Source organism: Adiantum capillus-veneris, chromosome 13, assembly GCF_014529385.1.
Source record: "Adiantum capillus-veneris isolate H3 chromosome 13, ASM1452938v2, whole genome shotgun sequence".
Lineage (NCBI taxonomy): Eukaryota > Viridiplantae > Streptophyta > Polypodiopsida > Polypodiales > Pteridaceae > Adiantum > Adiantum capillus-veneris.
The window spans coordinates 17,701,849-17,713,260 of NC_140943.1; the positions used below are offsets into that span (position 1 = coordinate 17,701,849).

The 11,412-nt window shown below is 38.0% G+C and overlaps 1 pseudogene; it reads right to left on the bottom strand.

The window, feature by feature from the left end:
• Nucleotides 1-6,638: 6,638 nt before the first annotated feature.
• LOC147443657 (bidirectional sugar transporter SWEET2a-like) lies at nt 6,639-11,179 on the bottom strand (annotated as a pseudogene).
• Nucleotides 11,180-11,412: the final 233 nt, after the last annotated feature.

The window sequence follows — 11,412 nt, forward strand, 5'->3', positions numbered from 1 at the left end:
CTTTCTCCACTTGTGATTCACATACACCATTGTCTCTCTCCACCTTCGTTGACTTTCACGAGCTCCGGAGTTGTTGTATGCCATTGATCTTTTAACTTTTTGTTGTTGTAAATGTCTGATGGCTTGTGCTGTTGCTGAATTTGCCAAGACTTCTTTTGCCTGCATTCGATGAATGATTCTACGATAGAACCATTCAAATAGTTCTCTCAAACTGTTAGCCTTGATTCGAGAGCCACCATGTCGTGTGTGCCTGAAATAAGCATTTCTCGCCATGTAATGAGACTTTTCCATCCCTTGGGTATTCCATATTGCCGTGTTCCCATACTTTTGTATAAAATATGTCAAATGATTGAAGATGATGTGCTGGATATGAAAACAGATTAGTTAGAATGTTTTACAGTCACATATTTTCACATAAGAGAGAAAGAAATACATGATAATACCATGTAGTGAGTAATCTGGGTGTCTGTCCATTCTGTCTTGAATGATTTTTTCAGAAGGTTGAGATTTTCCTTGAACTTGTTCATATCACCTTGTGACCAGTCATCTTTGTCGCACATCAAAAATAGGATGTCTATTGATCGCCAAACCTCAGCCTTCGCGTTACGAGTAGTTGGTTCGTGGTCTTTGACTGCAATATGTAGCTTTTTCCAGCTCTGATACTCTACCTTGCTAACATAAGATGTGTTATATATTTTTCCATGTTTTGTTAGCTTTGGATCTCTTGTACCTTGGGGCTTAGATAAAAAGTTAATGTGGTGTCTATAGCTAATCACAATGATCTATCTTTTATAATAGATGATTATGCTAGTTCTCTGACTTTAAAGACATAATGTCAGCCCTTGCTTTGGGAAAGAAAGAGGAACCATTCACCTTGTAGTATGGTTATCTTCTCCATGGCAATAGGATATGTGTTACTTACTCTCTTTGTGTGATAAATTCATGTATGAATCCCATGCTTCTCCCTATGCGGGGCATAGAGGAATTCAACCTACTCTCCAAGGAGTAGAGACGTACTTCTATTGGCCTACCATGAAAGTGGACATACAAGAGTATGTTTCAAAATGTGTACTATGCCAAAAGAGTAAGTATGATAAAGGGAAGAAACCTGGATTACTCCAGCCATTTCCAATCCCTAATTCACCATGGGAGAGTATATACATGGATTTTTATCTTTGGATAACCCAAGTCTATCCACGGGAATATGGGAATATGTACAATAGTCGACAAGTTTAGCAAGCAAGCACACTTTATTTCTATCAAAAAGACTATTAAAACACACCAAATGGTAACTCTCTTCATATCTCATATTTTCAAATACCATGGATTGCCAACATCCATCATGTCAGATAAAGATCCTATAATGACCAATAACTTTTGGAAAGGTATCTTTGAAAATCTAGGTACAAGATTGAATTTTTTTTGGCCTATCACCCAGAAATGGATGTCCAAAGTGAGACAACCAATTTTACAATACTTGGGATCTACTAAAGACTTATGTCACAAAAGTTGATTAATGCTCACAATGGGAAAAGTACTTACCTCTTGTAAAGTATGCGTACAATGATATTGTCCATACTTCTATGAGAAAAGCACCTTTTGAAACCATTGAGGGAAGACCTAAAAGTCCCTTGCTACTTAAAGTACACGGGAAGATCTTCGCTGATGATGATGAGTATAGTCGTGACCTACAAGAATCTTTTCAAAAGATAAAGGAGACTATATCCATCTCTCAGCAAAGGCAAAAAGCTACTGCTAACAAGCACAAAAGGGCCTTAACATTCAAAGAAAATTGTCTAGTCTTACTTAAGTTTCCCAAGGCTCGATTGAGGCAAACGACGGGCAAAAATCCTACAGGCCATCAAAAGTATTATGCTAAACTGGCAAAAAGGTACTATGGTCCTTTTCAAATCTTAAAGCCAATCAATGAGATGGATTATCAACTCAAGTTTCTCAACCATTGGCTCATACACAATGCTTTTCATGTGAGACTACTTAAGCCCTACAAAGGAGAGCCACAAAGTGAACCAATTATTGAAGACCCTCCCAAAATCGAAGACCAAGAAGAGGTGCTACAACCCAAAGCTATCCTTCGGCATGAAGACAAGGTACTACAACATGGTAAGATTATCCAACATTATCTTATTAAGTTCAAAAATTATCCTTTTGAAGATGCTATATGGATGGAAGGAATACAGCTTAAGGATATTATGAACCTTGCCAATGCTTACAATGCTACATTAGAGTAAGCAAATGTACAAATTTCTTTTAAATGACCAAATGTTTTGTCTTATATGACTAGTTATATTTTTCTTGTGCACATATTTAAGTAGTATGCATACTTAGAATCATGTTTGTGATGACGACGTCACTCAAACACCAAGTAAAACTTGTCACTCTACTTGGGAGAATGAAATGGACTAAAGAGAAGACATGCTTGAAGCAGCTACATCTCCCAAGCACCGAACGGATTATTCATCTATCTCGGAATGATGTCTTAGGTTAAAAAATGATCCTCTACTCGCTAAGGAAGATTGACTAATGATTAAGGATTTATCTCTTCTACTTCATAGTCGAGGACAACTATGATTTCAAGAGAGAGGTAATGTCATAAAATCTAATATCTAACCAACCCAAATGATTTTCTCATATTAAATTGATCATTTAATGTGGGAGAATAAATAACAAGGGTTAGAATATAGACATGTGCTTACAAATATATCTCAACACAAGGACAATGGTAAAGGGGTCCACATGAGAGATGGTCTATCAAAGAGCAAGGCTAGCCAATGGAGCTTAAATACCTTAGGGTTAGCTTCATTTAAAGACCTCCAAAGGTTAGTGTTAAAAGTCCTTTGAATTTAGGTAAGCTAGGGCTATGCTTGAGGTGGAAACCCAGCTCAAGCTTGAGGTGCTTGTCGTGCTTGATGACTAAGATGCTTGAGGTTCTTGTCGTGCTTGATGACTAGGATTCTTGAGGTGCTTGTCATGCTTGCTGACTAGAAATCTTGAGGTACCTATGCGAACACTACCCAAGATTAAGGTGCTTTCTCGTGATTGTTGACTAAGGTGCTTCTGTTCAAAAAGTCAACAAAATCCCTACCAAGGAGGGGGCAAGGCCTACAACTAGGGAGATGAGAGAGAACACCCACACACACACACACACACACATAAGGTAAGCACAAGCCTCAAGAGGTAGCAAGGACACATATCAAGCCTCATGGTGTACCTAGAGCCTATTGGTTAGCCTCCTAAGGGGACCAATGATAATTTAGTTGATTTAATTAATTCTTTTTGCATTTATCAAGTCCTCTCTCTCAAAGGGGAAAGGGGGACACTTGTCCCAAGACTACCCTTGTTGATATGCATTTTGAATGTGATTGGAAAGGCTTGCAGGGGTCCAATGGCCTTCCAAGTTGAGCTAGAAGAGGGGGTCGACCAAAGAAAGAAGGGAGGTTGCTTGGGGGGTATACTCTTCCACACTCACACACACTGTCATTGTGTGAAGTGCAAAGTGCAAGAGCCCCATCTCCTTCTCCAAGAAGTTGAGAGCTACTCTTGGCTATGGAATGAAAATCTGACCAAGAACCATGCTTCAATGCTTAAGCTTGACATCTTCTCCATCTTCATTACTATACTATTATGTATGCTAGCAAGAAGAGTGATGATAATTGAGGAACTATTTATTTCTCCTATGAATGTTTCTTCTTTCTCTTCCCTACCCTCATTCCCTGCTAGCTCTCTCCACCTTCAAAGGTGTTTGAGGCCTTGGGACTGAGGCTTGGGATAGTTAATGCTTTTTACAAAGTCTATGTTATGCTTGTGATGCATGAAGCTTTCCATCTTCATTGCATCACCTAGGTCACAAGCTACAAAAATATTGTATTGTACCAAGTCTCTCTTGATGGGAGAATCTATAATACAAATGCCTATTGGAGTGGGGACCGCCGGCTCCACATAGTCCCGGTCCTCAACTATTATCAAGTTCTCTAAACTCTCTCTCTTGAAAAAGTAATATTCATGCCAAGTTAATTAAGTACTATGATTACGTTGCTACTGTCAATTAAGTTCACCCTCTCTGTTCTCAAAGTAGTCTCACAAAAATGCTCTCTTTGATTCTCCTAGTTCTGCTATCCTCAAAGTTCATAGGCCATTTCCATTACAACCTTGTTGAATTGATCTCTTGACCTTGAATGCACCCACAATTCTCTCATTGAAGAGTATGTCTAATTGTCTACCACCACCAAGAGCGAGCACATCAATGGCCCAAAGCCTAATGACTTCATGACTTCTTCAATGAATGACCATGTGATCCTGCATTTTGAGTCTTGTATCTACACAAATTTGTGTGGATAAGCTTGTGGTAAGGAAAGTAGCTTTTGATGTCTGACACATATTTGAGCGCGAGTTACGTAGAAACCACATAGACTTGGATTTTCCTAGAGATAAGCTATCTCTTTTAGCCTCCATGGACTAGTTGGGTCAGCTACGTCCCACAAACTACATTGTCAAAGTGAATATCAATGCTGACTACCAAACATTTGTGATGGCTACATAAGTGAAGCCATGAAAGATTTGATGCTCCAAGATTGCTTTATGGTCATATGCTTTATCCAAGTCCATCTACAATAGGATGCACTCTTGCTTAGTGACAATAGCATATTCAATGCCGATCATTCTGCCAGAAAAAGATTTTGTTTTAAGGGACAAGTGAAGGACAAAAAGGAAAAATTGCACGGAAGCCACACATATCATCTTTCTTTATGCAACATGTCGAATAGATCAACAATAATAATCCAAAAAATAAAGAGTTTTCCTCTATAAGTGAAAATTTAGAGTGATGATAAAGATGTAATGACAGATGCATTTTTGTGTGAGGACACCAAGTGCCACTCAACTCTTTTGAGAGCAGATATCTCCGCAGGGCTACCTCTAGTTTTTCCTCAGACACACAAAGGTTCTTGGACTTACATACTTGGTTCAGACAGTATAATTTGATTATTTGAGTGCATATCATACCGGCCTAGCTTTGGATACCATGCCCTCCCAAGATCAGGTCATCTGTAGAAAAATTGATCTTCCAAGTCCTTTTACCTATTTTCACACTATGATGGCTAGACCCCGCAAAGTAGAGTACTTGAAAAATTGATGGAGGGGGTCTTCCAAGGTTGACTTTTGTAGCATGAGCTCCCCAAAGCACCTTCCAAATGAATACATTTATGTAGTCCGGCCCTTTAGTCTCCAAAATGGTATCAAACCTCTTTTGCCAACGTTCTTCTTCCCATTTTTTATTCTAGATATTGTTGAGTGGGGAAAACCAATCAAGTTGGTACACTAGCACATTATATATACTCCGTGACTTGGGAAACGAGAACACTTTATCTTTTGGCGGATGCCAGGCTCACCAATCTATTTATGATCAGCATATAGAAGGACATGCGGATGCCAACACTTCCAAGAGTCTTCTAATGAGAAGCCTTTTGTAGATCCCGAATTTATGTTCCATCACCATGAGCTCCCCATCCTTCCAGCAACAGCTTCTATCATCCCAAAGATGCAAAATCTTATAGATTCCTTTATTGCTCACTTTCCATGCAAATTCTCTCCCAAGAAGCCCCTTCCAAGTTTGGAGAGCCATGGGGACCAATTGAGGGAGGAATCCTTGAAGTACCTGAAATTCTCTTCCCATTCCAGAGTCAAGGCTGCTTTGTTACACATCCAAGCTTGTTCCCCTATGCAACCACCAACCTTGAGGGATGTCCAACAAGGGCATGGCCTGCCCACTTTATCCTTACCACAAGGAATCTAAATGAGGCATGATTGACCATAACTAGTGGCTCCAATTCCCTATAAATAATGAAGAGCACCCCACTGAACCCCAAAGGGCCATCTCCATAGAACACCACCTCCTACCTACAGCCTGATTCCTAGAGCAAGAAGTGTTAAGGTGGTGTTCCTAAAAAGCCATTCATTTGTAGCTTCTTTTCTAGCATTCTCCAAGAAAAGAGTGCTTTTCTTCACAAATTTTATGCCTTTCACATTTTCCAAGAGTGAATATGTAAGTCTTCCATGATGGGGATAGTGGGAAAAACTCCTCCATGTCTGAAGAAACCTGGATTGTTGCCTCCCCTATGCTATCTTCTTATACCCCATTTAACTGATAGGTAGACATCTCCAAGGTAGGGAAAACCTTCAAGTTCCCATCCTGAACCACCTCAAAGATGTTGCCTATATTAATGGGGGCTTCTTGATGATTTGAGGGAATCTCCTTGCGATGGAAGTTGCTTCTCGCCAACGTTTTCATGCGCTTGCACTTGATGAACTATACTTGCTACCAGCCTTCGTCCATTGATTGGGGATCCATGGGCAAGAAAATTTTTTGACTTGACTTTATGGGATGTTTGATCCTAGGGAATGCAACAAAATGTAAGCTTCGAGAGGCTTGGCTGTTGCTACGTGGTTCACCATTGAATGGTTAAGCGAGGTATCTTTATGGGTGGCTATCTTGTCAAACTTGATCACCCAATACCCTTATTCCACCACCTGCGAGAAACTTCGTTTAAAGGCTTGGAAGGCCCTCTCCCCAATTGTTGGGACCTGGTGAGCTTTACCACCCGTCACACCTTTTGTAGGTCTCTTCAGGTGACCATCTTGTATAACCTTGCCGCACTTAATCGCACCTTCCTTAACTAGGGACTATAGGGTCTCAAGCTAAGTATCCTTGGCCGACCCCCAATTTTTGGCCACTGCCTCTACATATGACGGCTTAGACACGTTCGCCATTGCATTGGATCCAAGAAAACCTTGTCAACATAGGGAGATCCATTGGGAAGTGGACCCAAAAGCCATGGACTCGGAGCTTGAAACTGCGGCTTAAGAAAGCCACGAGTAAAAGCAGCATGCTAAATATGTAGAACGTGATGAAGATGTCAACATACACTAAAGATGCAAAACGCAATGAATATGCCAACGAACCCAAATATGACACCCTGATCGTTTGCTCTAGGTGACTGAGCTCAGAGCCAAGGCTAAATTCCTAAACTCAAAGACACTCAATATAAATATAATAAGCATGCTAAATAAGCCAAGGCTAGAGTCATAAACCCACAAACACTTTTAATATAGATGTAATATGCGTGTTGAACATGAAAGCATCGATAGCACCAGAGGCTATCCATTCGATAACAATCACAGAGAGTGTTGTATCCTATCCTGCACCGAGAGCACAACAATACAAAGAGCTGCGAGTGTAGGAGGGCATGCCCAAACCACCACAAAAACCTAAAAAGCATTGTCTAGCCCCCACTTTGCCCTGTTGCACGCATCAGGGGAAGCAAGACTTCCGTAGTAGGTGTGATATAACACTCAGAACATCACAAACCCCTTAGACCACCGCAATCCCTCAAACCTCAACTCACCATTCTTACTTATACATGTTGCACCTTGATGATCCACATGTGAATATTAATGAATTTCTCTCTCATGAACATACAACTCTTAGAGATTAGCATATGAAAATTTTGATGGACAGTCAAAGCTCTCCTTCATCATCACTATAGGTGTATTCATAAAGATACCCTAAACGAGATCTCACCTTTTTCATACATCACAACAACTGAAAATGAACTAAATTTAGTTCCCATGTACAAGTGAATATAATTAAAATTTTATTGAAATGATGAAACTTCCTATGCAACTCTTTTAATATGAAAGAAAACTTCAAATTAACCTTGTTTTAAAGTTTGAACAACACTAAGCTCCACATGAATATTCAAAGTACTAGCCAAAAACTTGACACCGCCTTACCAAATTTGAGAAAATAAAAGGGGATGATCTAAAGTGTGTTGTAAATGTTTCTTATCAATCTCTTAACTACCCTTATATGGAATTATGATGGCGAGGATTAATGGAAATGAATATTTGGCATTTGTTAATTTTTCATTATGATTGATTTTATTGATGATATAATGAGGATTGGTACAATCATTATGATTATATGGTATGATGTTGTTGTCTCGAATATCAATTAGTGGTTACACACATGATGCATGTGGGATGGATTCATGTAGATGGACTAGACCAATTATTACTAGAGCCATCACAAGTTTGTTCTAACTAGAGTATCTTGTCAAATTCTATTTCTACCCAAAGTGGACTGTATCTATTTTGAGTTGGGCCTTTCATCTATGAAAGAAATACACACAAAAGGAAGAACTCACTTGTGCATGTGGGGGAGATTGCACCTAATGCTCCATCTCTACCATCACACACATGCATATCACTCCAATTGTAGTGGTGTGTATGCATGCTCTCTTTTGCTCTCTCCTTCATGTTTTGCCATGGTTAGTATGTAGGGTTTAATTGCAAAGGTATGTGCAATCAATTTTGCTATTTTGTATGTAAGTGTTATGTGTTTTGATGGGATGCTATGCTACTGATTACAATAGCGGATGCACATACAAGATGCAAAAGAAGAAGACATTCAGCTCATAGCACACATAGCAAAGTTATACTACTTAGTGTGCAAATAAAAATACAAGTAGCCCTAGGGTACTGGACCTTTAAAAAAATACATGAACATAAAAAGCCTCATACTAAAGAAAATAGATTCCCTCGTGCTCCTAAGTTTGACAACACACATGAATACCATAATCATTTAGAATCCATCCAAAATCTGGAGGATATTTATAACTATACTATGTCATCAATGTGGTTGAGCTTACAAAATAAAGGTGAATACTTTAGTCTTTAATAATTTTGGCACAAAAATGTACACTTGTAAGCGCGATTGAAAAAGCTAACCTTTAACACTAGGTTGGTAATGGGGCACTTTTATGTCCTGGGACACTTTTATGTCCTGTTAAGTGACCATATTCCTTGAATTATGTCAAGAGTTTCAAAATGTATTTTGAGGTGCTATCTATCTAGAAAGTTGTCTCATGAGATGAAAAAAGCTCGACATTTTTTTGGAATATCAATTCCATCTTTAACCTTGTCCTTGCACAACATTTCACAACCTAAACTGTGTGAAAAAACGGGTCCTGTTTTTGGCTTTTTTCAACTTTTTGCAACTATACCACTCTAGAATTCATGTTTGTGAGGTCTATAATGCTAGAGAACTATCTTTAGTAGTCCTCAACATGTCCTGATGCTTCTAGGGAGAAATAAATGTTAAAGTTGTAAGTTATGACCAAATTATAAAAATTGTCAAATCCTATTTTTTAGCCAATTTTAGCTCTTCTATTATTTTTTTGGTGGCTTTCATGATATCCAAATGCAGTTTTGATTTTCTATGTCGCATATTGTGACATAAAGATAATATTCCTTGAGTTTTGGGGCACCTAATACCCTATTTTGCATAGTAGACAACGATGGTTGATTTTTTCAATTATAGAAGAAAATGAAACATTCTAGTATATCAAGTATAGCTTTTTCAATATTGTTAGTTTCTTGTGCCAACTACATGCATTTTGTAGGTAGTAACCATATCTAGTCATAGGATCAAATTTGGCTAGATATTGAATAGTTTCTATGGGATTCTACAACTCATAATGTTGAACCCAGTTTTTTCATGTTTGCTGTATTTAGCACTTCATCTTTGTCCCCAAGATTCCCCTTGGCAAGAGATGTATTATTCTTTTGACATGCTCCATGGCTCCTTATGAACCTAAAGGACAATAGGGAACTAAGAAAACATGCATATATTATTTGTATTGAGCGTGGCTATAGAAACTTTGATGATAGGTTTGTAGAATGGTAAAAATTCAACTTTTTTGTACCTATTTCTTTTGGAAAAACAAAAAATAGTGAGTGAGAAGCAATCATATGTTATGATCACCAACCCATTGAAGTTAACTAGGGAATTTATCTCAAGTCCTACAAAAATCCCTAATCTTATTTTTATGCAACAAAACATAAGAAATGTCTGTTTTGATGAAAATATACCGGTCCATCAACTTTGGAGGCTTGGTGTGATCAAAAGATGAGAAATTTTACAAGTTTCTTATTTTTTCCATGTGTAGTAGGCCTTGAACTATAACCTCATGAAAGGATTTTACAAAATGAGTGGATCTACTATGGTTTTGGAGGTTTTTTTTCAAAACCCTGAAAGGACACTTTTATGTCCTGTTAGGTTACCAACCTAGTGTTAAATTATTTCTCTCTAATAATGCAAGATGACTCATCTAAGATATGATGTTGTTGTAAGGAGTGGTGAAAAGAAACAAATTATGCGCAAATATATGTCTCCAATTGAGTGAATCATTCTCAAACAGAAGAAATAGATCTTCTATCACGTGCATGCCTACACATTGTCCACTTTGGGACAATTTTAAGAAAAAGAACTTGATATTCATGTCATTTGAGGCTTTGAGTGGCATCCACCTTTGATAGATCATGTAAAGAAACAGTTGTGAGATGCCCAATGACACACCAATAGTAACATGGAAGAAAATGGCTTAGACTTTGACAAAATATTTGACGTAACTTGGCATTTTGCCTCCATGTTCTTTACATGATATCTTAGTTCTCACCTCTATGAAAACACCATGAACAACATATCCATAAGCACACCATGTTCTCCATAGAAAGAAGGATAGTGAGAGTAGAAACGGCATATACTCTACGCCCTTCGTACATATTACAACTCCCTGCAAAAAATACTAAAAAATCCTTAATTAATAGTTTCTTTATGTATCTTGTGTGGATGCTTTTTCTCTTTTCTTGTGTGTGTGTGAAAGAGAAAAAGTGTATTGTTTGTTTTGCATGAGAGAGAGAGAGAGAGAGAGGAGAGGAGGAGGAGGAGGAGGAGGATTATGACTTTTTCTTATAGATTCTCTTACTTTTAACACATTTTAAAAGATTTTGTTTTAAAGGACAAGTGAAGGAAAAAAAGGAAAAGTTGCAAGGAAACCACAAAGATCATCTTTCTTCATGCAACATGTCGAATAGATCAACAATAATAATCCCAAAAATAAATATTATAGAGAAATTGTGATTAAAAATTGTGTAGTTTTACCATTATAGAAAGGTGAGATGCAAACATTACAATGGAAGCTGCTGAGGAGCATGCACCCATCACATGTAGTTGCAGGCTAGCTTCTTTCAAACAAAACTTTACCACAAGCACAAGTCCAACAAAAGTCAAGTGCATTGCTCCTACACATGCCTCACTTACCATCTGCATACTAAAGAAGAAGATCCTCGTATCAAACAAACACAATAGGTCGAATACAATAGGTCAAACACAATCTACTGCTCAAGAACACAATAGGGTTTTTGGAAGATTTTACTCATACACCATGATAAAAAGTTATCTTCAAATTGCGAATATAATTTACACCTAAAAAAAAGGTAACATTTTCTTTCCACTTTTCATAGCCATTTTATGTAGAATTATTTTATGCAAGATTT